We start from the raw sequence: 27,990 nt of genomic DNA, 5'->3' as shown, positions 1-27,990 counted from the left end.
TGCTCCTCATTGTCCTCCCCCATTGTTTTTTGCTCAATTGTTACATCTGTTACAACTCTCCTTGAATTAGGCCAAACCTTAACTTATAAATAATATACCTCCAAGTTTGTCAGTACCTTTGAGTGCTCAAGAGTGCTTGTATCACTGATTGTTTTTGTTGGTCTTTCTGCTCCTTCCTCCTTCTCAGCTCTGCCTGCTCTGTACACCCCACTGCCTCTACATTTATAACCCCAAAACCACACCCCCTCTAGCATTCAACCTATCTGAACAGTCCCCATCCCCCTCCTCATCCACTAACCCCTCCTGATTTTACTACCCAGGACCCTTTCCTTACCTATTCTAACCTTCCCTCCTTCCCCATTCTTACTACCAAAGACCACACACCACTTTAACTTCTGAAAATTCCTTCTCCCCTCTGCATATCTCTACTGCATACTATAACCTTACATTACCATGCACATCAAACCTACACATACTCTACCATTAATATGTCTACATATCCTCCTCCACTGCCTACTCCATCTTATCAGACTACCTGACTTTTCTTACTCCACTCTCTATCAAACAACTTCAACATATGCCTTAAAAGAATCTCAACTCTCTCCTCAGCTCTGTTACTACAATGACTCTCTACTCCTTACTAGAAAAATTCTTATTGATATCTGTAATACAGTCCCTCACAATCCATACCTCTCCAGCTACCTGCTCTCAACTCCAACAATGAATCTAAAGACCTTACCTCCTTCCTACTCCAGCTAATCTCCATCCTCCTCTCTGGTGACATACATCCTAATCCTGGACCCTCAGACAAGCATGCTTCCAATCCTAACCTGTCTTCCTCACCCTCTCACCATAAATATCTCCTTTTTGCTATCATTAACACCGAAAGCTTATGCAATAAACTTCCTACCCTTCATGCCTGGCTATCCCATTACCACCCTAACATTCTCTCTATCACCAAAACATGGCTAAAACCCCACATAACAGACTCCGAAATTACCCCTCCCAACTACAAGATCATAAGAAATTACAGAACTGTAAAGAAACGTGTTGGAGTAGCCCTACTTTTCTCCTCCTCCCTAACAGTGACACCCTATACCAAAAGTGTAAAAAGTATGCTGAGAATAAAAATAGAATGGTACAGTAACAAGTAACTACTAAGAAACACAAAAAAGTACCAAAGCTAACACAGCTGAAGGTAAAACAATAAACTTTGTGTGCATTAAAGTTTATTGTTTTACCTTCAGCTGTGTTAGCTTCGGTACACCCTATACCAAGCCTATCCCCGAGTTCGTAACAGCTGAACTAACCCTGGCCCTCCTAAAAATTAATAACCATAAAAACATATGTGTAACTGCCCTATATATTCCACCAGGAAATAACATGCCCATTCTTGAAGATATCCTGTCTTGGTTCTCATCCAATATAAGCAATGAAACTATACTCCTAGGTGATGTAAATAGAAACTGGACTTCTATTCAATCTCCTACATCACCTCATAATTTAAACCTATACAACTTCTCCCAAATAATTACCTCTCCTACCAGATTCAGTAAAGACAACAACTCCAATAATATTCTGGATGGGATATTAGTTTCTCACCTCAACTCCATTTCTGACAATGGCACCCTACCCATCTTCCTCACCGATCATCTTCCTGACTTTGCTCATCACTCACCAGCCTCCCTCCATCTTCACCACAACTACATCACAACTCGTTCCCAGAAAACTTCAACCCTCAAGCTTTCTTTGACTCACTAAAACATATGAATTGGAACCCTATAAAAACCCTCCCTCTTGAAGACGCTGTTACATACTTCAGTACTACATTCAATAACTTACTAGATAGCTTCACTCCCCCAAAACTAAAAGAATCAAAACCAAATCCACCCCTTGTCTAACTAAAGCAACTATTACACTCATGCATCTCTGAGCCAAATCTTGGAAGCATTACCAAAAATCTAAAACACCTAACACCCTTACTGTATATAAGCAACTTCGTAATAAAGTGAAATAACAAATAGCTTTAGACTGAAAGTCTACTACGCCAAGCTTCAAAACAATCAGATCCACCCCACCAAAATTTTGAAACAGTATATCTGCTCTCCTCTCTCCTGGCAAAAAAGACAATCCCTGCCCTGACCCTAACTCCCAGATCACATCTTAGCCACCCAATTCAACTCCTTCTTTATTGATTCAATAGCCAAGCTCACCACATCATTTTCCAGTAACACCTACTCCACTCTCATCCCACACCTTCAACTCTAGTCCCACTGACATCAACACTACTCACCCACCCCCTTTACCATACAACTCATCTCTCTACACACCATAAAAAAACTTCTACTAAAACTAAAATCATGCTCTCATGCTCCAGACAACCTTCCATCTAACTTTCTCAAGCCAGTTGCTGATGGCATAGCTCTTCCCATCACCATAATTATCAACCATTCAATTCAAGAATCCCATGTACCCATCCTCTGGAATAAAGCTTTCATCATTCCCCTCCACAAAGGAGGTAACCATACTGAAATAGCCAACTTTCATCCTATGGCCATCCTGTCCCCTATCTCAAACGTCCTTGAAAAATGCATACACTTGCAACTCCTTCCCTGCCTCCTAGACAGTCAACTTCTTTCCCCTACTCAACATGGATTTAGACACAGTACTAGCACTGTCCTTTTGTCCTTACTTGACATCATCAGCCATGCCTGAGACTCTGGCAACATTGTATCGACCCTTCTCCTAGACTTATCAAAGACCTTCAATACTGTTTCCCACAACCTTCTCTTGTCCAACCCCCCCCCCCCCATTAACTGTTTTTTCAGTTACCTTTCTAATAGACAACAAGCCGTCAAGTGGAACAGTAATACTTCTTCCTTCCTTCCTTCACACCCCAACAGGAGTTACACAAGGCTCAATACTAGGTCCCTTACTTTTTAACATCTTCATTAATAATTTTCATCAGTGCATTCCTAATACCAAACTTGTCCAATATGCGGATGATTCCACCATGATTTGCTATGTTTAATCCCTCCCCAAACTCAAGCAACTAACCAAGATGCATTTTTATGTACCGAGTCTTGGATGCTGAATAATCACCTTGCTCTCAATGCATCCAAAACCAAAACCATAATCTTTACCCCATCTAAAAGCACCTCTATAAATAAAAATTCCTTCTCAATAGTCAGTTAGAATAAGATTCCCATTGAAATCATCTCCCATACAAAATTTCTAGGTGATATCATTGATGAACATTTAAAGTTTGACATTCATATACAAAGTAGTATTAAGAAAACACACCAAAAGCTCAGAATGCTGTATCGTCACAGCCATTAACTCACTCGCTCATCCAAACAATATACTCTCTATTTCCTACCTCATCCCCTTTCTTGTATGGAGCCCCTTTATTCACTAACCTTCAATCATCGTTAAAGTCAAAGTTGTCATCCTGCTACAATAAAATCTCTAAGTTTGCTACAGAGACCAAATCCCTCTCCCACCACTGTGATGCACTCCACTCCTTGAACTGGCTTGAACTCCCCCACTATCTCTCCTACATTCAACTGTTAGCTGCTCACAAACTCATTTTCAAACCCACTAACTGCTCTTCCCTCTCCTCAATACTCACATTGCATCATCCTGACAGACTACTCAGGTTCAGTAATCAGAACCTCCTCAAAGTATACAAACTCTTACATGCACCAGGGCAATTTCTCCTCTCTTTCTCCCTTGCTCGTCTATATAATTCACTTCCCCCCACATTTGAATCACCCAAAACCACTCCATCTTCAAGACTATGCTCCATTCACATCTCTCTTCTCACTGGGAATACTCATGCTCTCACCCCACCTGACTCCCTCTATTCATTTCATTTCCACTCCCTCCACCTTTTTTCCTTTCCCATAACTCAACCTATTCACCTCTCACTGTTCTACTCTCCTCCTTTAATTCTTCCTACCTCTCCCCTCATGAAACTATGAGTGCAAATATTATACTTATGTACTCCAAAATACGTGTGTTTTAATTTCATTCAATGCTTTGCTACAGCACCTTGCTCAGATGTTATTATTCTGTCTTATACGTTACTGTGTTTTAATAGTTTTTGAAAATTGTATTGTACTTGTTAATTCTGTTGATATTAGCTTTGTACTATTTGTATATGGAGCTTTTCTCTCCGGGCCTACATTTGGAAACAGGCTCATTTTCTGCCCAATGGACTTTCCCGGTTAACAAACTGCAAATAAATAAAAATAAATAAAGGGATTGCATCCAGAAAAAAAGGAGGTTATTACCTCTCTATACTCCTTCCTCATTAGACCAACAATTGAGTATAACACCCCATTTGGGATGTACCTCTCCAAACATCTGACCAACTGTAAGGGCCACTGAAATACCTCACAAAGTGAATTTGTGGCCTTTAACACCTGTCCTATGCTGACAGGCTGAAATCACTATCACTCTACTTGGTATCATACCGATTGCTCAGGGGTGATCTGTGTCTTGGCTACAAGGCAATCTCAGACCCTGCCCTACTAGAGATGCTCCAGATCCATAAGTCTAACTCCTCATGCACTACCTGCTCAAAAGGCCTGAATCTAATATGCGACATCAACAACACCTGCTGGAGAGACAGGTTTGTCTCCCAGAGGCTGCCATGTCCCTGGAATAGACTTTCCATACATGTCAAACAAAGCACTTTGCTGACCCTCTTCAAGCACAACCTTGATGAGTGGATGCGAAACCACACATTTGTCCCAGAGATTCCACCTGTGCCCCTCAATGACAGAGGTGACAGGTGCTGACTGAGGTTTCTTTTTGGGGATAAACTCTTGGCTTGGAAGGGCCCGAGGGCCATTAGCCTAGTAACCTCCTATGATCCTATGATCGTTTGATTAGTCTATTGTGCAGTCCGAGTTTCGAACATTTTACAAGTAACACACTGGTGCAAACAAGTAGATCATTTGAATGTTCAGCAGTTTGCACTGCACAAACACACACACACACACACACATCTATATCTAATGTGTGTGTGTGTGTGTGTGTGTGTGTGTGTGTGTGTGTCGCACGTGTCTTTTGTGTGCTGACAAAACTTAAAACATTTGTAAATAAATGAAAGCAGCTTTATACTGTTACCTATTTCAATAGTCTAAGTAAAGCTCAGAAGAAAGGCCAAATACCAGCATTACTTTATTATATGAGCAAGCTAAGACTTGTAGATGTATATTTAATCCAACTTAAAATCAAAGCCAAAACTCCTACAATGGATTTGGTTACCTTTCATTGTGCTAGATACAGCAACTATCACATTTAACTTCAGTTACTGCTTTTGTTTAAAAAATTTATGTCAGCATGAAGTCTGTACTTTGGAGATCCATCTGGTATCAACTGTCATTCACGCAAAGCATCTTTGCCCTTCTTAGATCATTTGATAGCATTAATAACTACAAAGATAAAACTAATTAAATCCCATGGGCTGCTATCATAAACCAAAGGGTTACAGAGATGCGAAAAAAAAACAGATGGCATGCTAGGTTTGTTGATACAGGTGTGGCACTGATCAGTAAATGGAAAGTGGCAACATGCCTAGATTTGGGTCAGAAAACACAATGTGCTGGGGCTCCTGTTTCTGTTATTCAGCAGATATGAATTATGCAAAACAGTTCTGAAGTAATATAATTAAAGTACAGCATAGGGGCTTGTATCTATTTCAGAAAAAAAGAAGGCAAAATAAACAGATACATTTTGAAAGTGGACAGAAATATGAAATACAAGTAGATTTTCTGAAAATTTAAAACACACACACACGTGTATTATTAACTAAGATCTGAGAATAAATGCAATGTTCAGGAGAAAAGTTTGAAGGGCATTAGGTGCATTTTATTTTGAGAGCAGAGCTGCTGTGCTTGGTTCAGTATATATATATATATATATATATATATATATATATATATATATATATATATATATATATATATATATATATATATATATATATATATATATATATATATAAACAAAAAATAGGTGAGATAAGAGTGTGTCATATTTGGAAATAATTTTAGAATGCCTCTATTGAACTACTTGAAACATTGTACATGTTTATTTCTTTCAAAAAATAATGTAAGAAGCAACCATGTGAACAGCATAATGGAAAGAACCCTTGACAGTTCTGTGTTTTGGTTCAGGGTACATCTGACTGCTAGAGAGCAGTTTCATCTGACCGTCTTTTCCTATCGAAGGAGTGAAGCTATGATGCAGGAATAACCTTCTCCCTAATGCCACATGGACTGTATCTGTCAGGCTCAGCTTCTGATGTCAGGGTGAGGCCAGGCAACATAAATGCAAAAAATCATTTTTATTTTTGCATAAATAAATGCCAAAAATTATTGTTTCATCTGCAAGGTAGTCTTAGATAAAAGTCTCATATGAGAAAGGTCTGATGACAATAAGTCAGATAACTGAAAAGTATTTTTGCAATTCCAGGCATTATGAACACTTTTCTGAGTGGTGGTTTTAGCTGAAAACTTTGTGAAAAGTAAGCAATATGTTTTCTGTGGAGAACAGTCTCCCCATTCTCTGTGTAGGTGATAATATCACCATATCCACCATTTATTACACCCAGTTTCAAGGCTGCCAATTTAAATAAATAAAGACTACCACTGGTCTACTGTAGAGTAATCATGTAAGTCATACACATTTTAATTTTTCACCACAATTTTTTTTCTGATAAAGCTACTATATTGCAAAAGTTTTCACAGTAACTGAGCCTCCGCAAACCTCTCAACCTCTTAGAGCAAGAAATCTGGACAAAGCCATTAAGAAAAGTGGGGCAAAGGCTCAAAAATAAGGACAATTTTAAATTTTGCTCTTACAAGCTTAGAAAGTTGATAGAATAACTGGCTTTGCATTGGCATGAATTTTCTGAAGGGTATGAAGTCTGAAACTCAAATGTCTGTCTTTATTTTCTAACTTCTGTCTTTAGTGATTTATCACAAATTTGCCAGAAAAATGCAATTTTATGCAAAATGGACCAAAACTAAAAAAATAAATATATTTTGGCTTTTCCTAGTTAGGGGTTGCCACAGCAGAACACTGGTCTGCTTATGACTGGCAGTAGATTTTTATGGCGCTGAGATGCCAGCCTGACAACCAACCTTCAATGAAGGCACACCCATTCACACATGCACCTACCTGCATGTCTTTAAACGTCACTTGACCGCGGGGAGGACATGCAGACTCCACACAGAAGGCGCTCCAGCCGAGAATTGAACCGGAGAACTTCTTGCTGTGAGGCGACAATGCTAAGCACTGCACCACCACAGCCTAAAATATGAGGCAAAAATCTGGACATTCTGCAAAAATCTGTACATTTGAGAGGTATGAGCTGAGGCCACAGAAGTAGTTGTTAAGCCAGTGCACTACTAGTATATATAGTCCATATGTGGACTGACAGGGCGCTGCCTAAGGACAGATGCCTGCAGCACCCAGTATGTCATGCAAAGACACTGATGATCATGCTTTTAGTTTTTTAATTCCATTTTCACTATGGCACATTTGTGAAATAGTAGAGTTTCAGTCATTTGCACATTTGGCTTACACTTTGAAGGAGGGAGCATCTGATATTTAAAGTGCAATACACACAGGTGAACTTCACAAAGAGAACACCGTAATCTGTAAGAAGGCCTACAGCCTAACTAGCTTGTGTTTTGGACCTTATGTTGGTGACTGTTTTATTTTTATTTTTACTTGAAATAAATTTGTGAACCATTATGTTTAGTTTATCATATAATCTGCTTTGCTCTTTGAGGGTTGGAACAGCTGCTATTTCAAGCACAAAATGCAAGCACCTCTGTGCTTGGGCTCCGTGAAAGAAGCTATGTAAGCGACTTAGAGAAAGAAATGAATTTTCATCTTTAGCTGATATTTAAACTACTAGAGTTGCTATTATTATATATTTATTTGTGTCTGTTTTGCTTCATCATGTTAATGCCTACTTATTATCCAGATGGAATGAATATGACACCTTGGCCTTACAGTCAAAAGCTGCAATCATTTCTCAGAAACATGACTTCAGTCTGAGACTGTGAACCACTAAGGCACATTAAATTGGCTCATATTTATTATAAAGTCTGAAACTATGCTTTTTACAGTAATATAAGTCATGAAGCATCAAGCATAGACAGTTAAGATTTAATGCAAAAGTCTACCAATCTAACATAAGTTTGTGAATTAATTCAGTCAGTATGGAATTAAAATAAATACAATGCACATGAAATAGCAATGTGGTTTTATAGTAAAACTCATACTAACTTATAGGTTCATAGCTTCATAGGTAGGTACTGGGCTATTGGCCCTGGGGCCTATATAAGCCTAGCCAAAAAGGTTCCCTGGCTTTCACTACCCATGAAATTTTTTTATCGTAAAACATGTTAGAAGGACAAAATTATATAACTCAAACTATAACACGTAAGGTAGTTAATTCCTCAGAAATAAGCTTTACAGAAAAAAGTAATTTCACTCAAGTGTTTCAAATGAAGAGCTGGAATCACTATCAACCCACTATTTGCACAGCAAAGGGACCTAGATGGCTGGAAAGGATGGCATGTAAATATGTATGTATGTATGTATGTATGTATGTACGGTACGTATGTATGTATTTATTTATTCATTCAGTTATTCATTTTATGTTATTTTGCTTATTTGTTTTTGTTTGTTGTTCGTTCATTTACTTCTGTGGGACACTGTATTGACCAATTTTAGGCTCAGCCTGACTTTCATAAATATAACTTGTATTCAAGTTGTATATCATAAGCTACAAAGATACATAAAATGCATAAGAAACTGACACAGATGTAAATACAATGTTTAACAGTAAACATACATGATTTTAGTTACAAAGTGATAACACAATATAAAAAACAAATAAATAGGCTAAGAAGAGAATATCAGTAAAAAATAGCTAGTAAAGATTGCTATGTACGTATATACAGACTGTGGCCAAACTCTGAAGAGAGGGACAGCAATGTTAAGGAGACAGATGGATGGGGCAGTGGCATTTGCACTAGGTTTACTTTCCCTTGTAGGGGACACTTGAACCATGTACAGTAAGACAGCTTAGAACACAGATCTCATTCTCACACTTTGAAACTACTGGAAGTCTGTGAAGACTGCAAGGTAGGAGAGTCACATAGGGGTAACAGTCTGCTCCTATTAAAAGAGGTAGAAGAGTATTCTACACCAGCTAAAGGTGGCCTATTTCTCCATTATACAGCCTTAGGTAAAGAGCACCACAGAGACAGATTCCGTGGCATAGGAATGAAGTCTTGTCTGCAATCCCAATGATCCAAGCTCGGTTAGCAGCTCAGGTTATGGAAGAGCTGAGTAGGGGAGAGAATGAGAATGAGTGGCCAATGCCAGCTTACCCATCTTAGGGGTGAAGGAGTGATAGGTCTGGTTGGACAGTCACTACCACGCTAGTGCAGGCTTTTTAAAGAATCAAAAAGGCCTGGACTGGGGATGTGGACCTGGTGCTCTCAAACTAAGTGAAGGCAACACTCACTAGCATGTGGGTGGTTGCACATGCAGGCATGGTGAGGACATAAAGATGCCCTGTGGTGATACAGGTGCTCAAATCAGCCCCGGACACAATTTTGGGACCTAAATACAAGTACCTTTATTGCTGGAATGCCAGCAAGGGCAGAAACCATCTCATTAGCAACCTGTATAATGATCCTTCTGGTCAACGCTTGCCATAGTGTTCGGGACTCTCAGTACGAAGGGAACAAATATGGTCAAGACCAATAAGAGAGGTATGGTTGGAAGAAAAATATGTAGAAAAAAGAAGAGCATTGCAGTAGTCTAAACGTGAAGACACCAATGTATCTGTTAATGCAAAACTCACTTTCTTAGTCTTGTCCACCATGACAGGATGCCACGGATTTTCAAGGTTTAACATTCTGAACATTGACCATCTACCAAGGGGCAAATAGTAGGGCTTCTGTTTGCCTCTGCCAGAGATGGTTTCCAGCTTCATTCCATAGCTACATAAAAGTGTCATGAAGAAATAAAATCATGAAACAAAGTTATGAACTGTGTACAAAACTAAACATAGCTTTTTTTTAGAAATCAGTATGTAAGAACCCAGTGCATCTGAATAAAATAGAACTGTGAAACAGTTGATATTCGTATAACAGAGTGGTGTCTCAGAAAAAAAAAAATGAAATAGCACAAAGATGCATGATTGTCTATGGCTATATTCATTTTAACATACTGGTTTGTTTAAAATTTGACCTGACTTAAAGAATTACAAGAAATGAACATAACTATTTTTTTATCATTGTTCTTCAGTACCACAAACAACAGGTTGCTTCTATAGCTGGCTGATATTAACAGCTTAAGTACAAATGACAGGAGGTCTTACATTTTAGGGCACTGAGAGGGAAACCATTGACTACTCAATGAAACCTTTGAATTTTGTTTTGCCAAACTGAGCTTTGCCTCCTTTGAACCTGTAACCTTGGCTGTATTGAAGTTCTTTTCCTGGAAATTTTTTTGGCATCCAAAACCATAGGAAGAAGTGTGACAATAGGAGGTACTGCCAGCACAGCTAGCTAGAATTTTGTAAATAACTATATGTCATTTGTGAAAATCAAACTGATTTATAGAAGATGTTTGTGTTACAAATGTATTAGAACTGTATGTCATGTGTATATTAAATTGATTTGTACAGATGTTTATGTTGAAAAGGTATTTGTAAAGTGCTTGTGTTTGAAATGTATCCACAGTGTTCCCTGCTAGAGAGAACAGAAATGTACATTCACTATTGTAACTGTTTACATGCATATGTTTTAATAGAGGAAAATGGCAGACAGGAGGTTAACCTCAGTCCTGCAAACTTTAAAATATATTTGAAATTAAGTCACTTTATGGGCTAGGCCATAAAGATGCTATCTCACAGGTTTCAATGCAAGAAGAGACACAAAGTCTGTACTAGGAAGCTTTCTGCACTGTCTTTGGGGTGAACTGATTACTACTCTGGAAGCGTGGAGGTATGCAATTGTTTTATGACTTCCAGAACCTGCCACAGATCTGAGCAAAAGCCCTTGTGTGTGTATATTTACAGGTAGGTGCTAAATCCTACCAGCTTCCAGCAATGGAGGTTTGCATGGGAACTAGAAGTCCAGTGACCAGAAGTAATGTCATTCTGCAAGCTGTCCCAGAAGTAATATTTTAGATATTATTTTGAGACATCTCTTAGTGAGACAGAGCATTCTGTATCTTGTCTTGGGCCTGACAATAAGGAGGACCATTTACCACATCATCTGCCTTGCTCTATTAAGTAGGGAATAGTAATTCTCTTAGATTCAGCCAAGAATATAGTGAAGCTTGGCTTAGATATTGTTTTTCTTTATTTGTCTGGGTCTGTCCTTCATTGCTATTTTAAATATTTCCTGTGATTTTGAACTCTGATGTTACTGTGAATATATACGTAGTATTTTCTTGTTCTTTTAGTATTTATTATTAAATATATTTAAACCATTCATTGTGGCTGATCTTTGTAGAGATATTTAAGTTCTGAGAGTATTTGCATATTTATTTGGTGACACTGTGTGGGCCACTCCTAATAGCCTTGCTGTTGGTCAAACTACCATTTGTGTTAATATTAATTTCACTCAGTATATTGGGTACCCTTCTAAGGGCCTTAAGGTAGCTGGCAGGAGTGTCTGTTGACAGTGGTAGCTACTTTATAGTCTGGACAGAAGCTAGTAAACCTGTGCCAGTCTTTCCCAGGTGTGTGTGTGTGTGTGTGTGTGTGTGTGTGTGTGTGTGTGTGTGTGTGTGTGTGTGTGTGTGTGTACGTGTGTGTGTGAATCAAATCTCCAAGATTGTGTGTGTCAGCTACTTGGGCAGGGACATGAAGCACTGGTTGGACAGAGAGGGTGCTGGAGATACCAACTTAATAACTGTGCCAGTGGGGAGTCTTATTTTGGATCTGGAGAAAGAGGGGGAAACAAGCCTCAGACTGACTGTGTTCCTCATGTGCTCTTAAGAGAAATTGTGCTTGATTGCACTTGATGCAGAGAGGTGCATCTGAATATACTGTAGATGTGATTCATGAAGCTCTGTTCAAGAATAAGAATATTCTTGCACGGAGTGATTCGTGTCCATTTAGAATAGCAGCATGCCTTGCAAATGCATGAAGGCACGCTGCTGTTTAATTTAAATGGACACTAACCATGAATGAGTGCAGGGGGCATGTTTCAGCAGTGCCTGCACATGTAACATGCCCCCTTCAGTCAGAAAGTGCCGTCCGGCACTTTGTGACACAGACGAGTGTCAATGTGCATAATATTAGAACCTGGCTCTAATATTATGTACTAAACCAGTGTCTGCAGACACTGAAATGTATGTAGCTAGAATTTCAGTGTCTGCGGACACTGAAATAAAAATAAAAAAAGCACAAACACAGCCAGAAGGCAGCAGCCTTCAAGTGCACACCCTCAAATGTGTGCACTCTTGCCCTACATGCATAGAAGCAGTAGGGCAAGAGAAAAGTAATAAAAGTACAAAAAATTTATTTTTTTCATTAAATAAAACTAAAATTTAAGTGGTGCACAGTTTGTTTGCATGGCGCGCCGCTATGCTTAATCTGGCTGAAATCCTGAAAAAGATAGACAAGTGCTACTTTGATAGAAAACATCATCAAGCAGCTGTAGCGTAGTGGTACTGCCATGGTGTAGCATATAGAACATGCTCGGCTCAAATCCCCCATCTGCCAATTTATTTAATAAATGTTTAAGGAATTTGAATGATAGATGTCAATCATATGGCTCACGTACAGCACAGCAGGGGTGGGAATATGTAAAATATAAATGTAAAAAATAATTTATAAATTTACTGAAAAAAATAGATTTAAGCAATGCTTTGCTAGTGTAAGCATTGCTTGCCTTCTTTCAGCTGTGCTTATCTGGTTTAAGCATTGCTATGCAGATTTGCATGGAGCTAAGCATAGTTCAGCATTTTAAAATTGGCCAATCAAGAAAAAGTGCAGGAAACCTGCCCTATTTAAACTGCACAGGTGAGAATACAGCCATAACAATTTGTGATTGCTCACTGCAGGACCAAAATGTCAGGTGTGGGTGAAAGTTTTCACTTCCAAATGCAACATTGGGGCATGCAGGAGTCCAGAGTCATGGTTGGGCTCCTAGTAAAAAAACATGATGCCAGGCTGCTGCAGGGCCAGTACCAGGGCTCCCAGTACAAAACGGAGGCCTGGGACCAGCTTGCACGTGATCTCACCAGTGCCACTGGCATACCCCAGACTGGTGCGCAGGTATGTCACCACCACAATGACCTGAAGTGGAGGAGGAGTGCACTCTTGGGCCAGTGCATCCAAGAAGCCCGAGTGCAGGATGTCCCATGTGTCTGTAAGTATGCAGTCTTATGTATCTCTAAGTATGTAAAAAGTTAAACTGACTGTACAGGTGTGATTAATGTGTCATCTCTCCCCATACAGCTGCTGCGGAGAGGTCCCAGAATGTTGAGGCTCATGCCCAGCGACTGGGCTGGCTGCATCGGCATTACGGTGAGTACAGAATACCTCCTAATATTAGCAGTAATAAATCAAAAATATAGTATTGGTAGTACTGTCTGTATATATAATTGTGCTATAAAAGTCAGGAATAAATGCCTGTGTCAGGCTGCCAGTGTTACAATGGAGTATTTCCAGTTGCTGTGTAATACAGATGTCAGTAGCAAACAAGGTACAATATGCAGGAGAGTTATAGTAGAATATGTATGAGTGTGTCTGAGTGAACCTGCCAAGAAAGTGCCATGTCAGGGCTACCGTAACACTTAGAAATGAAAAGCATTCCCCTCTGCGGATCATGCAGGAATAGTAATTGTGGATGTTTGAGTTGTACACAGATATGTATGTCAAAACTATTAAAGGTGATCCCATATACTGGTGTGTGTCATCTCACTTGTACCTGAAAAATAGAAATGTGTATGTCCTGCAAATTGCATTAACTGAGGTGAACTGATTTAACACTGCTTGTCTGCATACTTTGGAATAGGCATGTCAAATAACTGAAAAAAAAAACAGCAGTACATATTTACATCAGAATGTGTTGTACTTGTGTGTCTGGCAGCATTGTCCTGTGTTAACCTTTCAATTTCAGCTATATGTAACTGTGAATATACTGAAAATGTATAAATGCTAACAGGCACAGATTTAAAACCTACACTGTGTACTCAGGAATCTAAATTGCAGTATGTAGTTGTAAAACAGTCAAATGTGCAATCCAGCTAATGTGCACATTTCACAACCACTGACACCAATGTCTGTTGTGTATGCATAATTTGTACTGAAAATGAGAAACAAATAATGCAACATTTGATAAGAAAAGTACTGTACACAAAAATATGTACTAGATAGAAATGTCACAAGCAACACCTCCCCAGTAGCTCAGACTGATAAGAACTAGGCCTGTAGTTCAATTTTGCGCACACACCATATTTTGAATCCAGGAACCACCACTAACATGTCAGTCTGGTCCTACAGATGTAAACTGCAATCTGAATAGAAAAAGTAATGTACTGCAACACATATATTTTCCACACAGGTAAAAAAAATCTGAATAGAAATACTAGTATGATGTGTATAACTATGAAAGGTGTAAAATTGCTGTGTTGATCATCCCCAGTCCTACAAATAGATGCAAGCTGGCAATCCACACTCTGTCCCAGAGAAGCCCCTCAAGTGTCACGCTGTCACAGATAGTTTCCCCAGTTGCCAAGAAACCCGCACACAGAGAATGTCAAAGTAGATGTATGTTAAAAGTACAACACATACTCCAGGGCCTGCAACTAATATGCAAATCTGAAATATGTGTAGAAACAGCAATGTAGTGTGCACACAGTTCATCTGCACAGGGCCCACAGGTAAAGAAATCTGTATAGAAATAGGTATGATCTGTATAACTAAAATAAGGGTGCAATTGATCTGTTGATATGTACAGCTGTTGGTGTGCTGTAGCAGCCCCATGGCCCAGGTGGAGTGTAAGTGTGGTCAGAATGTAGAGTAGTGAATAATAGTGTGCTGACAAATTTACTTGATAGCAGTTGTCAATTGAATCTGTTCCCTCCCCCCACCACTCAAATGATCCAGTCATCACACTGAAACCAACATGGGTATATGCCTAAATAAACCTCTACTGTTGGGACCATTGTTCCATTTGGTTAATCATTTGTTTAAACTGTCTGCATACTAATATTCCCTGTATAATAATCATTGTTATTGCCTGCCTGACATACCTCTAACTGGCATGCTGTTGCAACTCAGAATGCCACTCCATATATGCATGGGTTCTGTTTGTTATGGCACTGTTATAATTGGACTGTTTTGGGTAAATGGAAATATCCATGCATGCTATTCTGACTAATGTTGTAATGTGTTGTTCATGACTAAACAATATTCATTGTTAATTTCCACACCATAGCATGTATAGGAAGGCAGATCCTAGTGGATCCGCCTCTCCCATCCCACCTAGCCGAGGCACCGGGTCCCAGCATATCTGGGACCCAACCCAGACCTCCCTCATCTGCTGGTCCTGCACCACCCTCGGGTGGAACCACTGCAGGGACTGATCTCGCCCCCCTGCAAATGGGCTCAGTGAAGATGTTGTCACCAGGAATACGGTTTGTGGCATGGTGCACAGTGTCATCCAGATGAAGCTTGATGACTGCCTGCACCAGGTGGAGGGCAGGCTGGCACAGCTAGAGGGGCAGGTGGCCACCTCCAGCCCAGCCCCCAGCACAGCCACCTTCAGGGCTGTGAAGGAGTAGTGGTGACTGCCATCGGGTGGGGACATCAGTGCCACTACTACCATCTGGGGGGCTCATGAGCCTCCGATTCCCAACCACACTCCCCATCAAGGTGCCCCCCCCCCCAATGTGTCATACACTGCCTCTGAATGCTGTCTTGTCTGTCTTGTCTGTCTGCAAATGCAACCTCTCCTACCAAACCTCCCTCACCACACTTATCTATAATCCTTCCTTAACATCCCACTCTCACCTTAAAAAAAGGGCATCTGTCCCAAAAACAAAAATCACGTCCCATACATAACTCTGCATTTTATCCAGAGACATGTAATCATCACACAATCTAACCCTACCAATCATCCTTATTGTATGATACCCACACTCCTCCCTGTAGGGTGTGAGGCTCCAAATTCTAAATTACCCACATTGAAAGTAGCTGTTGCTGCCAAAGAAATGCAGAGCTATAGTCTTTTCCTACACCAGTCCTGCACATCCCTAATGGTTTCTCATCTTGTTTTCCCCCTTCTTGCCCCAATTTCACCACTTTCCTTTCTCCCTTTTTTCTTTTCTTTATTTGAAATTAGCATGGGTTTAAGCGGCCGTAAGTGGGCATAAGCAAAGCTGAGCTCATGTAAGCATCACTTAACTCTGCGCAAACCCACTTACAACTCCTTTAAGGTACCTTAATCACTCTGTCTCCAACAGACCCTGATCTGCCCAGCAACAAAATAATCAGCCCTTGCAAGTCTCAAACCCAGGACCCTGCACAGTATAGCCAAAGTGATTTACCACTAAGCCATTGGAGATGTACATAAATGTGATGTTTTCTCAAACATATTATGTAGCACAGTCATTCAACAGTAGGTAAAATGCATTTATATATGTAAATGTATGTATGTATGTATATACATATATATATATATATATATATATATATATATATATGCACACACACACATAATATCTCCTTCTCTCTCTCTCTCTCTCTCTCTCTCTCTCTATATATATATATATATATATATATATATATATATATATATATATATAAATGTGTATTGCTTTCACATATTGGATTCACACTCTAAACCTCTCAATGCAAAACATCTGACCAAAGGCACTGTTAATGGGGGTGAAGGGGCCCAAAATAAGTATCTCTTGTAATTATTGACATCATCCCTTCCTCCACAGCTGAACAGATCTGCCTTGCAACACACTAACCAGCACTTACAAGTCTTGAACCCAGGACCCAGCACAACATAGCCACAACAAGTTAACAGTAAGCCATCTTTGCTGTAAAATGTCAGGATGATATCACTAACATATCATGCAGAACAGTCAGTCTACCATAGGGAATGTACAATGTGGAAGCAGTAAACATTCCAATGATACATATACATATGTACATATATATATATATATATATATATATATATATATATATATATATATATATATGTGTGTGTGTGTGTGTGTGTGTGTGTATACACATGCATACACATATAAATATATTACTATGTATAGATATGTATAAGAAGAGTGTATATATAGAGGGTGCACAGCATATCAAGCCAGTAGTCCTACAGTTGCCATCTTTTAAAATGGCCAGTGTTTGATTCTTTCATACAAATGAGAATTATTACATGAAACATATACCTACACTCAATGCAAAGGACATGACACCACACGCAATTTTGCATACATAGAAATGTTTATTTGTGTGTTATTTCAGTTGTTTATACCATTTCTTATAGCAGTTAGTTGTTTGAAATACATAATAACTGAGTAATGCAACTTTCAAACAAAACATTTGATACAGTAATCTGAAAAACATATATACACTCAAACTGTTTAAAACAAAAAACAAAACAAAACTGGAAAGCAGAACCAAGCTGGATAAAAATGGCACGGACTGTTTTATTCAAGGTAAGCGCTTTCAGCTAAGCAAATGCCCAGCCTTCATCAGACCATTGGGCTGGGCATTTGCATAGCTGAAAGAGCTTACCTTGAATAAAACAGTCCGTGCCGTTTTTATCCAGCTTGGTTCTGCTTTCCAGTTTTCTTTTAATCTGGAAAACATAACATATGTTGCTGTCCAGGCTAAGGCCTTCAAGTAGTACAACAGTAAAAAACACTTGCCTTGAAGATCAGAACCAATCAACACTTATTAATTACAGATGTAGTTCAGCAGCCTTCAATTACACTCTGTACTCAACCCCTAGGGGGAAAAGAATTAGTTGTCACAATGAAAATGTATCTGTTACATAATGCTTAATGTAAAATGTCACTATCACACTGACAAACAGAGCTGTCTGTAAGACAGTAAGCTCTAGCCCACCACTGTTCCCATGTTGAAATGTATGAAAATGTACAGCCATATACCATAATGTTTCTTACTACTGATATCCCTTACATGTTGTAACAGCCTAGGTTAAAAACATTTCATACCCCTCCCTCATAAAATGCCTTACAAGGGCATATAACAGTGTTTTACATACACTGACCTCTGGACTGTACAAGGTCACACATATTTTGTCCAGCTGTAGCCCTCATATATATGGACCCTACCCCACAATTTGTGTGGGAGTACACAACAACACTGGAATGATGGCAGGAATGCCAGCACTAAATAATGATAGGCCATTACTTAACAACCTTTTAGTACATGACATCTGGACAAAGCCTGGTATATAGGTAGAGGACAGAGGCTAGAACACAGGGCCATATTTGCAATATTGCTGTTATACACTGTAAACGTTTCTGGTGTTACAGGATTGCTTGCAACATATGCTTACTCTGGAATATGAAGTCAGAAACACAAATGGATGTTGCCATGTACTGATAGCACTCAACAGAGAGAATGCCACTGATATGTCAGAGATAAGACCTGTGTGGTGAACAGATAAAACATAACAGCCAATCCTCTGGCCATCATGTGGATAGGCCCACAGTTGACAGCTATGCAGACAGACTGCATTCCATGCACAACTAGCATGTACACACAAACCGTGTAAAACTAGCAGTATTCAAAGCATATAACAGCAACACTCACACTGTCCATAGGTCTGGAATCTTATACAAATATGTAGTTGGCCTGTGTCCGCAAGTCCTGTTGTAAGAGGTATTGCAACCTGCTGTCTGTAACACTGCTGCCCGCACACAGGAAGGATGTCTTCCATACAGGAAAGGTAAATGGACAACGCCCACATGGTGCAGTCATTTATAGTAGTGGGTTGCTATGACATTGGTAATTGGAAGTACTACACAGCTGGCTGCATGCAATTAGCATTTAGTGAACACCAACTGGTACAGAGGCCATCACCTGATCATGCGCATCACCTACAAAATCCATGCTGCAACCTATTCAAACCAGCTCAATCCCTGTAGTGGTGAGAGAGAGAGAGAGAGAGTGAGAGAAAGAAAAACTAAATACAACAAAAATAACAGTAAAAAAATACTACAAACCAAAGCAAAATCAAACAAGGAACATATCCAAGTGTACACAGAAGAGATCTCAATACTAAAACAGGTATGTAAAACATCTATGCATGTAATTGAATGTAGTACTTGGTCAGTAATAATGGTATAGATGATGTTGAAAAATGTATATGTGCCATCAAGACTTGTTGCTGTAATGATGACCTGCTGAACAACTGCTATGGACATAACATCTAGCCCTGTGGGTGGGCCATACTTGTCAACTGTGCTGATCTCCACAGAATGACAAGATATAAGCCATCATAGTGTTTGTTCTGTTCCTCAAAACATGGTTTTTGCTTGTACCGTATTCAGTTCATTTGTATTGTTTACATTAAAGGCTTCCTGTTCCAGCTGAGGACTCGATTTGTGCCATCCTGTACCTTTTGGATTGTATCTAGTTCCTCAAAACATGAATACTAGTCTGGCAAATAGCTGAAGGTGGAAGTAATGAAGTCATGATAGACGCATGAGTTTCAGACCCCACCACCTTCAGGGCAGTCATGGTAATGTGAAATGTATCGTGCACAAAATTCACATGTTTGTAATAGGCTTACCTGCAATCTGTCCCTATATATACCCCCCTAATGTTAGGCTGTGTCCACATGTGACACTCTGTTTTGTACCAAGGCAGAACAGTGCAGCTGTGGAAGAAGGAGGTTCAGAGTGTGGACCTGATGTCTGAAAGCATTCCATATATATATATATATATATATAGAGAGAGAGCGAGAGAGAGAGAGATTGAGAGAGAGAGAGAGAGAGAGAGATGTGCATGTCTACATATATACAAACACACACACACACAGATATATATATATCTATATATATCTATATATATATCTATATATATATATATATATATATATATATATATATATATATATAAACATTTTCCCTACTATTGAATGACTGTGCTACTTGATAAGTTTGAGAAAACATCATACATATCTGCAGCTCAGATGGCTTACCGGTAAATTGATGTGGTTATGGTGTGCAGTGTCCTGTATCACAATCACACACTTGCAATGGCTGATAATTTATCTGCTGGCCAGAACAAGGGCTGTTGGATATAGAGTGATTAAGCCATCTGTTAGTAGTTGTAAGTGGGTGCAAAGTGGATAGTTATGTCTGGTGTGAAATGTATGTTGGAAACACATTCCCCTTTGTTTGTTAAGGTCACAGTAGGATGTTGGGGAAGGATAGCAGGTATATTTGGTGAGGTAGGTTGAGTTGGAAGACAGGCAAGACAGCATACATGGGTGGAATATGACACGTGGTGGGTAAACATCTTGGATAGGGAAGTGTGTATGGAAATTGGAAGCCCATGAGCCCCCAAATGGACACCATGGGACTGAGGTCCCCACCCATGGGCAGTCACCACTGCACCTTCACGGCCCTGAAGATGGCTGTGCTGGAGGCTGAGCAGGAGGAGCACACTGACCCTCTAATTGTGTTATGAAGGCCTCAAGGTGGTGTAGCAGATCCCCTAATTCTCTGTGAAGCTCCCTATGCACCAGAACCTGGACCCAACATCAGATGACAGGATTCTGTCTGTTCACACTCCCAGGGAGGACGAGCACCATTCCCTGAGGTGGTTCCAACTGAAGGTAGTGCAGGACAAGCAGATGAGGAGGTTCTGGGTTGTGTCTTAGATGTGCTGTGGCCTGGTAAAATGGCCAGATGAGGTGGGAGAGGTGGTTCTGCTGGGAACAGCCTTCCCAAACATGCTATCATGTCGCAATTTTAGAACATATGTGGGTAGTAATAGTCAACACAATCCAGGATTAGTTATTAACAAAAACACCAGATTTTGGAGCAGCTGCATAGCAAACAGAACAGCAAACAGAACACATGCATATATGGAACCACAGTTGCCATTACAATGGCATGCAGGCTACATTGTTTGCAACAGGCCACCAATGATAGTGTTTCAACATGGAACATGAATAGAAGCACATTTCAATATTTGTTGCACAATAGGATGTATATCTCAACAGTAGGTTTGGTGTAGACATACACATTGATTTGTCTGTTCAGATTATTGTTTCAGACATACTGAGGGAGAGATGTCAATTAACAACTATTATATCCTTGCAGTATGAGTTCCTCAGACCTTTTTTTCTTCTTTATGTCTTCTAGGTACCATGTTGAGAGAGTGCCTTCCAGCGTATACACCCCAGAAAAATGACATCCTCACAAGCTACTTGGTGCAACACCACCAGACCCTCTTTGAGCATACAGTCCATAATCTGCAAGAGAGGACTTCCCTGTGGAATGACCTCATCCATAGGGTAAATGATGTTGGCCTGCATAACTGCAGTTATGAGCAGGTGCGACATCGGTGCACTGACCTAATCCGCCACGCACGTCAGTGTGTTGCAGTTAGGAGAGACCAACTAGCCACAGGTGGGGGCTGTGCCATCCAGCCCCCACTGACACATGCTGAGGAGCTTCTCACCAGCCTTGGGGCACCCACCCGCCAGGCAAGCCAAGAACCTGCTGATAGCATTGTGGAGGTGTGTGATACCCACACAAAGGACGAGGAATGTGTAGCTAAGTCCCCAGGACACATTAGTACACCACTGTTGCTTTCCCATCTTCATCTATAAAGTATCTTCATGCATATGTCAGATAACATAGTCTGTTGCTGCAGTGTAGTAATGAACAGATGTGAATAATCTCTAGTATTGTGGGTTTGTACTGTTGCTGTACTGAAATGCTGCTCCCACCCTGTACCAATGCCACAAATGTGACTACTGACATCACATCTCTCACACAACTATGTTGGTCCCTCTGATATACATCTGGGGCAGCAGCCTGTAACTGGTGAGTATGGTTTTATTTTGTCCAGGTTTGCCAATACATCGGCCATGTTATGGCCACGGTATTTGCCATGCACACATTTCACACACCTACCCATAATGCATGCTGTACATGTTCACTTATTGTTGCTGTTAACTGCACTGCATCACAGTGGCCACCATGGTGGCATATCTGAAGGGTATGTAAGAGTCCTGCAGTATAGTTAACAACCTGTCAGTGCAAGATGTGTGGACAGAGATGAACAGAATGGTAGGACAAATGGCCTACAGTAGGGACATGTCTGAAACATTACCCTTATACAGCGGCTACAACACTGTATATACCACTATTACAATGGGAACTGTTACAGATCTACACAACAGCATATCACAATACCACATTCCACAACTTTTACAACCTGTAATGTGATCCTAACATGAGCAATGAATGTGTAATATGGCATCCTATGTTAGGACAACAAATATGGGGAATACATACCTTAACAAACACTGGAAGCATATGTGTGCACACACTCCAAATAACATATTGTGGAAGCAGCTTTTGAGGTACTGACAGCATTCACTCTTCATGAGTACGCACCTTCCATCAAGTACAGGTTCTCAATGTCATACCAAGTAATGGTTTGCTGTCCAAGAAGTATGTCCATGACATTTGTCCACTAACCTGTAACAGAGACAGCCGTGGCTTGCACACATCTTCCAAACCATGGAATGGATCCCATATCCAAAAGGTAGCACTCAGGAGTGGGAGATGTAGCCTTACCTCACCATTGTATATACCATGGCAAACAGTCAGGTATGTGATGAAGTATGTGACAACATTAATGTAGAAAATAAACAGATGGCCATCCAAGACAGATGACGACACATGTTGCAAACTGGTAATGGAAGCTGCATGGAAACATGCTGCAAAACTGAGGGGCTTTCAGGAATGTCTAGCAAGTACTGCCTGTGCAGTACCTGTGTCGACAATTGCATGGAGTCTGCATAAGTGTGACCTATGGGTTAGGGTAATCAGATGGAAGAGTTGTTTCACAAGAAACATCATCCAGGGTTCTCTACAGGTAGCATATGCATAACATCAAAAGTCTCTCGAAGGCATGTGTTGCATTATGTAATGGTGTACTGAGAACAAGGCTGAAACCTACAGACAGTATTAATAAAGTTACATGTGCTGCACAAGCAACACTTCACTCCACCTCAGGCCCACCATCTCCATCTTTACCTTGCTGGTGCTAGTCTAAACCTTTAGGTTTGCTGTTCATTAGAAGGAACTAGGCCAGTAGACATGGTGTTGTGAATTTGGGACTGCAAAATGGCACTCATATGTGGCACGTAGTTGTCAAGCATCTGCAAAAAGGCTGAGGTAGGGGTGTCAATCTGAATCACAGCAGTGAACTGAAGCATACATTCAAAGCTTGCTAAGAATGGCTGTATCTGAACACAGTCAAGGTCATGAATTGTGCCAGATATAACCCTGACTCCACAGCAATAGTGAAGGCACTGTGTGACCTCCAAGGGCTGTGCACATGAGTTGACTTTGCAATCTGGCACAGTTGGGGGACTTTTGTAGGGTGGAGTAACGGCATAATAATGGCATAATGGCAAGTGCAGATGGACCATGCTAGTATACCCCTTCCAAGAATAGTGACTGCTGTAGTTCACTTAACAGGTGCTGCAACAAACCATCATGTTAAGGGTGTGCACACTTATGCAACCCACATATTGTATGCATCTCAATCAGCATCTGCACAACTAGCACATTTGTTTGATACTGCATTTGATTGCACAGTTCATATGTCACATATTGGATGTGTGTAATGTTTGCATAGTCAGTATTGTGGCCCCATGGCATATCAGGGAAGAGGGTGGCATGTCAATAAGGGTGTGTGCACTCCTCATAGTCACAGTAAGCTTTGAAGGTTGTCAGTATAATTGTATTTTATTGCTCATACATGCACTGCTGCTGATGAGATCTGCAAATCAGACATCAGGCATTCAGTATTGACAGCTGTCCTCATATCATCCCAGGTATGTGTCAGACAAATACATAAGGGCTGTGAGCAACAGAGCAAACATAACTGCCACACATATACATTCAGCAATGGCATGTACACCCCTGAGGTATGGTGAACAGTATGTGCCAGGGTGCTGAACAGGTGCACAGCAATACTGTGTACATGGGTGCAGTGTGTTCCAGGGGAAGGGGCATCACCTACTAACACAACTCATGCATCACAGAGAGTACATCTGCAGTGCATGTTGTTGAGTGCCATATGTCATGCATGTTGACAGTTGGGTAATGGGAGGTCTGTGTAATATCTTTGTGCCACCTCATCTTTAAGTGTGTGTGTGTGTGTGTGTGTGTGTGTGTGTGTGTGTGTGTGTGTGTGTGTGTGTGTGTGTGTGTGTGTGTGTGTGTGTGTGTGTGTATGTGTGTGTGTGTGTGAGTGTATAGAGGTACACAATGACGTACAGGTCGTAAAGTATGTATTTTGTTTTCCCCTCACAGGTGGCGAGGTGGGTCAGGCTCCCTCCTGCAGGCAAACTGATGTTAGTGTCCATACAGCCTCTCACAATGAAGATAGGTATGATGAAGCACAGGTGGGGTTATGAGGGGCTGAAGCTGTGCCATCGGTTGACATCCAACTGTTATGTACCCCATCCCTGCACACAGTCACATTGCCTATACATACCCCATCACCAGTGGCCATAGATGAGGTACAGTTGGTGGGTGGTGACATGGGACAGGACAGTGTGGTGACTATGGCAAGTGTGTCTGGACACAGCAACCATAGCCGGATGACTGGTGAGGTACCACGCAGGCAGATGTACAGGGGTACTCGTAGGAGGGCTGCTGGCCATCATGCCACTGGCAAAACAGCAGATATCACCAAAAGCATGTTTTAGGCCATCATGGAGGCACAGGCATGTATGGAACATTATACTAGACAGACTCTCAGGCTCGAGAGGGCTATTCATTCTGCTGTTATCGACAACATCCGTGATCTTGCAAAGTGCCCACTGTTATGTTGCAGAGGTCCTGGATAGATGGTTGGGAGAGATGGAGGGAATCCTCGACCATGCAATGTCTGTGTTCAAGCATATGGTGGGAATAGGGCAACAGCTATGTGGACGTAAATCAGCAACACCAACAGGTGGAGGTCTACCTGGATGTGCAACAAGTCGCAGCTGCTCCTGTAGTGGCAGTACCAGCACCACACCAAGCATAGCAGGCCACATGCACGTGGCCCTGGCCAGTCCCAACAGGGACCTGGATCTAGCAGACATTTGTCATCCTCAGGGGAAGAGTGCCATATCTGGCCTTGTATCTGGTAGTGTCCGTGGAACCCCTGGCAGGCATAGTTCTCGTGTCCGTGGCTGGAGATGGTGAACTGCACACCCTGCCATGTACGGTCTGCAGCTGTCCAAAAAAACCCTGTATAGGGCAGCCACATTACAGAACTCTGTGCATGCATACACACACACACATCACCAACACAGCTAGGGCAACCCCATACCTACACACACCATATCTGCACAGCCCAATGTATAATGAAATCCCCTGACACACACATATGATATCAACCAAATGGCTCAGCCTAGGTCTCTGGCAAACCCGCAACACACCCTGTGGATATGATGATACCTGTGCCACATCCCTGTCATCCATAACATCGATGTAGGGACAGGCTAATATGGTTCTGATGCAAAGGGTGAATGTAGTAAGGTGTACCAATGTAATGCTGTGTAATATGTTTTCAGCAGGAAAGTTTAATGCTTACATGTCAGGATGTGTAGTTATCCACCAATGATGCATTATAGCTATTATTAATAATGACTGATTGTGGTCTGCATAATGTATTCAGTTTGTGTTGTAGGTGTCTGTGTGTCATCAGGATGCTGGTCTGCTGTTGTTTCCTACAATGGTTATGGCACTGTGGTGACATCTTGACTGTGCCATATCCTGAGTATAGTTGAACACAAGTAACAGGTCTGTATAACAGTTACTGCATGTGCCACATGGCTGATAGGTCTGAGGAGTGTATATAGGTGAGTGCATGGTGGCTGATGTCAGCAGCCCTTCTACAGTGGACACTGGTAAGTGTACTGGGTGGCACACACCACATGTTTGTGTATAACACACACACACACAGAGACTTTGGTGCTGATGCAATACACAGACAATACTGTACACATGGATGTACCTACTTTTGCAGTGAACCCATTTTAGCCTATGTAATTCCACCAAGACAAAACAGGCAAAACATCACATCACTAAATAAGTAGTCGCTAGTTTAATGTCATTGATAATGGTACTGGCAGGGTATATGTCCCCTTCCCCAATGTAGTGCAATCCTGGAGTTGGTAAACATAGGTGTGCTGGTGTGGGTGGCACAACCCTTCACGTTGGAGGGTGTGGGGTGGTGTAGAACTACATATAGTGTGATTGACAAGTAATTAACCTGTTAACATAAACTGTGCAGTATTACAGCCGACTAAGCAGGGGATACACCCCAATGAGGGTGGCTGTGTCCACAATATCCACACCTAATTATATATACCAACTCCAGTATCGCTGTAAGCAATACAGTGGTGAAGATGGCATTTACACATCTACTACTAGTTTTGATGGAATGAATTTCCACAAGATGATACCTTTGAAATGTTAGCACTTGCCAGTCAGTTCTCAGACAGATGACCTCCTGGGACATGTATTTTCTGCAAACTGAAGTAGATCCCTTCACATACACACACACTTCCTTGGCAACACTGAGAGTAGAACCCCTACCTAGATACTTATTGCTACTAATGTTTTTGGCCTTAATTGTAAACACCACACAGCTTTTAGGATGAGGTGTGTACCGAGTTTCTTGTTAAGTGAAGAACATTACCAGGCCTTGTACAGTATGGTAATGGGGGATATACTGGTTATTAATGAACAATACATAGTGTGACATACTGTCATATACACATTGTCAAACACATAACAGTCATAAACACATCTGAGAGACCTGGGTTTATCAGTGGTAACTACCTTGTCAGTGAGTCCATTCTGTTACAGATAATTTTCACACAGCACATGCATCATTGGTCTGGATAGTGGAATCAGTTACCTGTATGGTTGATGGTGACAGTGGTTCTCATACAGTGGACCTTGGGAAAAGTACTGGGGGTACCATGGTGTAAATACAGTATACCCAGCACCCACATCCCACACTGGATATTTTACTCACTGAAAACCATGATAATACTCTGACATACCCACAATCACACATTGACCAGGACTGCAATACAACCCCTGGTCTATCTCATCAGTGCTACTACAGGGTATGCGTCTATTGCACATGCCACAGGGATAGTAGGGTGGTGGTTTGTTATGGCTCTCCTACTGTCAGCAACATCACTATCCCTTATACTGTATGGAAAGGTGTATTGTATTTGGAGAATGTTGCCTCAGAATGCTGTATCCTACAAATATACACACTTGCACACATACACACACTTGCCAAGACTCAGAGGGTAACCCATGCCTATATTTCCATTTGTACAAAAGTGTTGTGCTGGTACTGCAAGCTCCAGTTAGCCCATAGGGTGAAGAGTGTAACACAGTACACTTAATGTCCATTACAGCAGCAGGCATTTCTAACTATGGCAATGGGGGTGTAGTGGTTGAGAAGTCCCTCAGGACATTATCAACTACAAGTTTACAAACATACAGACACTGTTATTCTCAATAATGCACACTGACACATTTGTCAGTACTGGGGTCCATAGGTGCAGGTTTTCCTAGGTGTGTATCAAGATATTTTCCATGGAGATATGAGAAGCGTAGGGGATGTAGGTACAGTGGTATCATGCCACCTGA

The sequence above is a fragment of the Protopterus annectens genome, chromosome 7.part1 (assembly GCF_019279795.1).
Source record: "Protopterus annectens isolate FY-2018-M chromosome 7.part1, PAN1.0, whole genome shotgun sequence".
NCBI lineage: Eukaryota > Metazoa > Chordata > Ceratodontiformes > Protopteridae > Protopterus > Protopterus annectens.
This window is presented reverse-complemented; position numbering follows the sequence as displayed.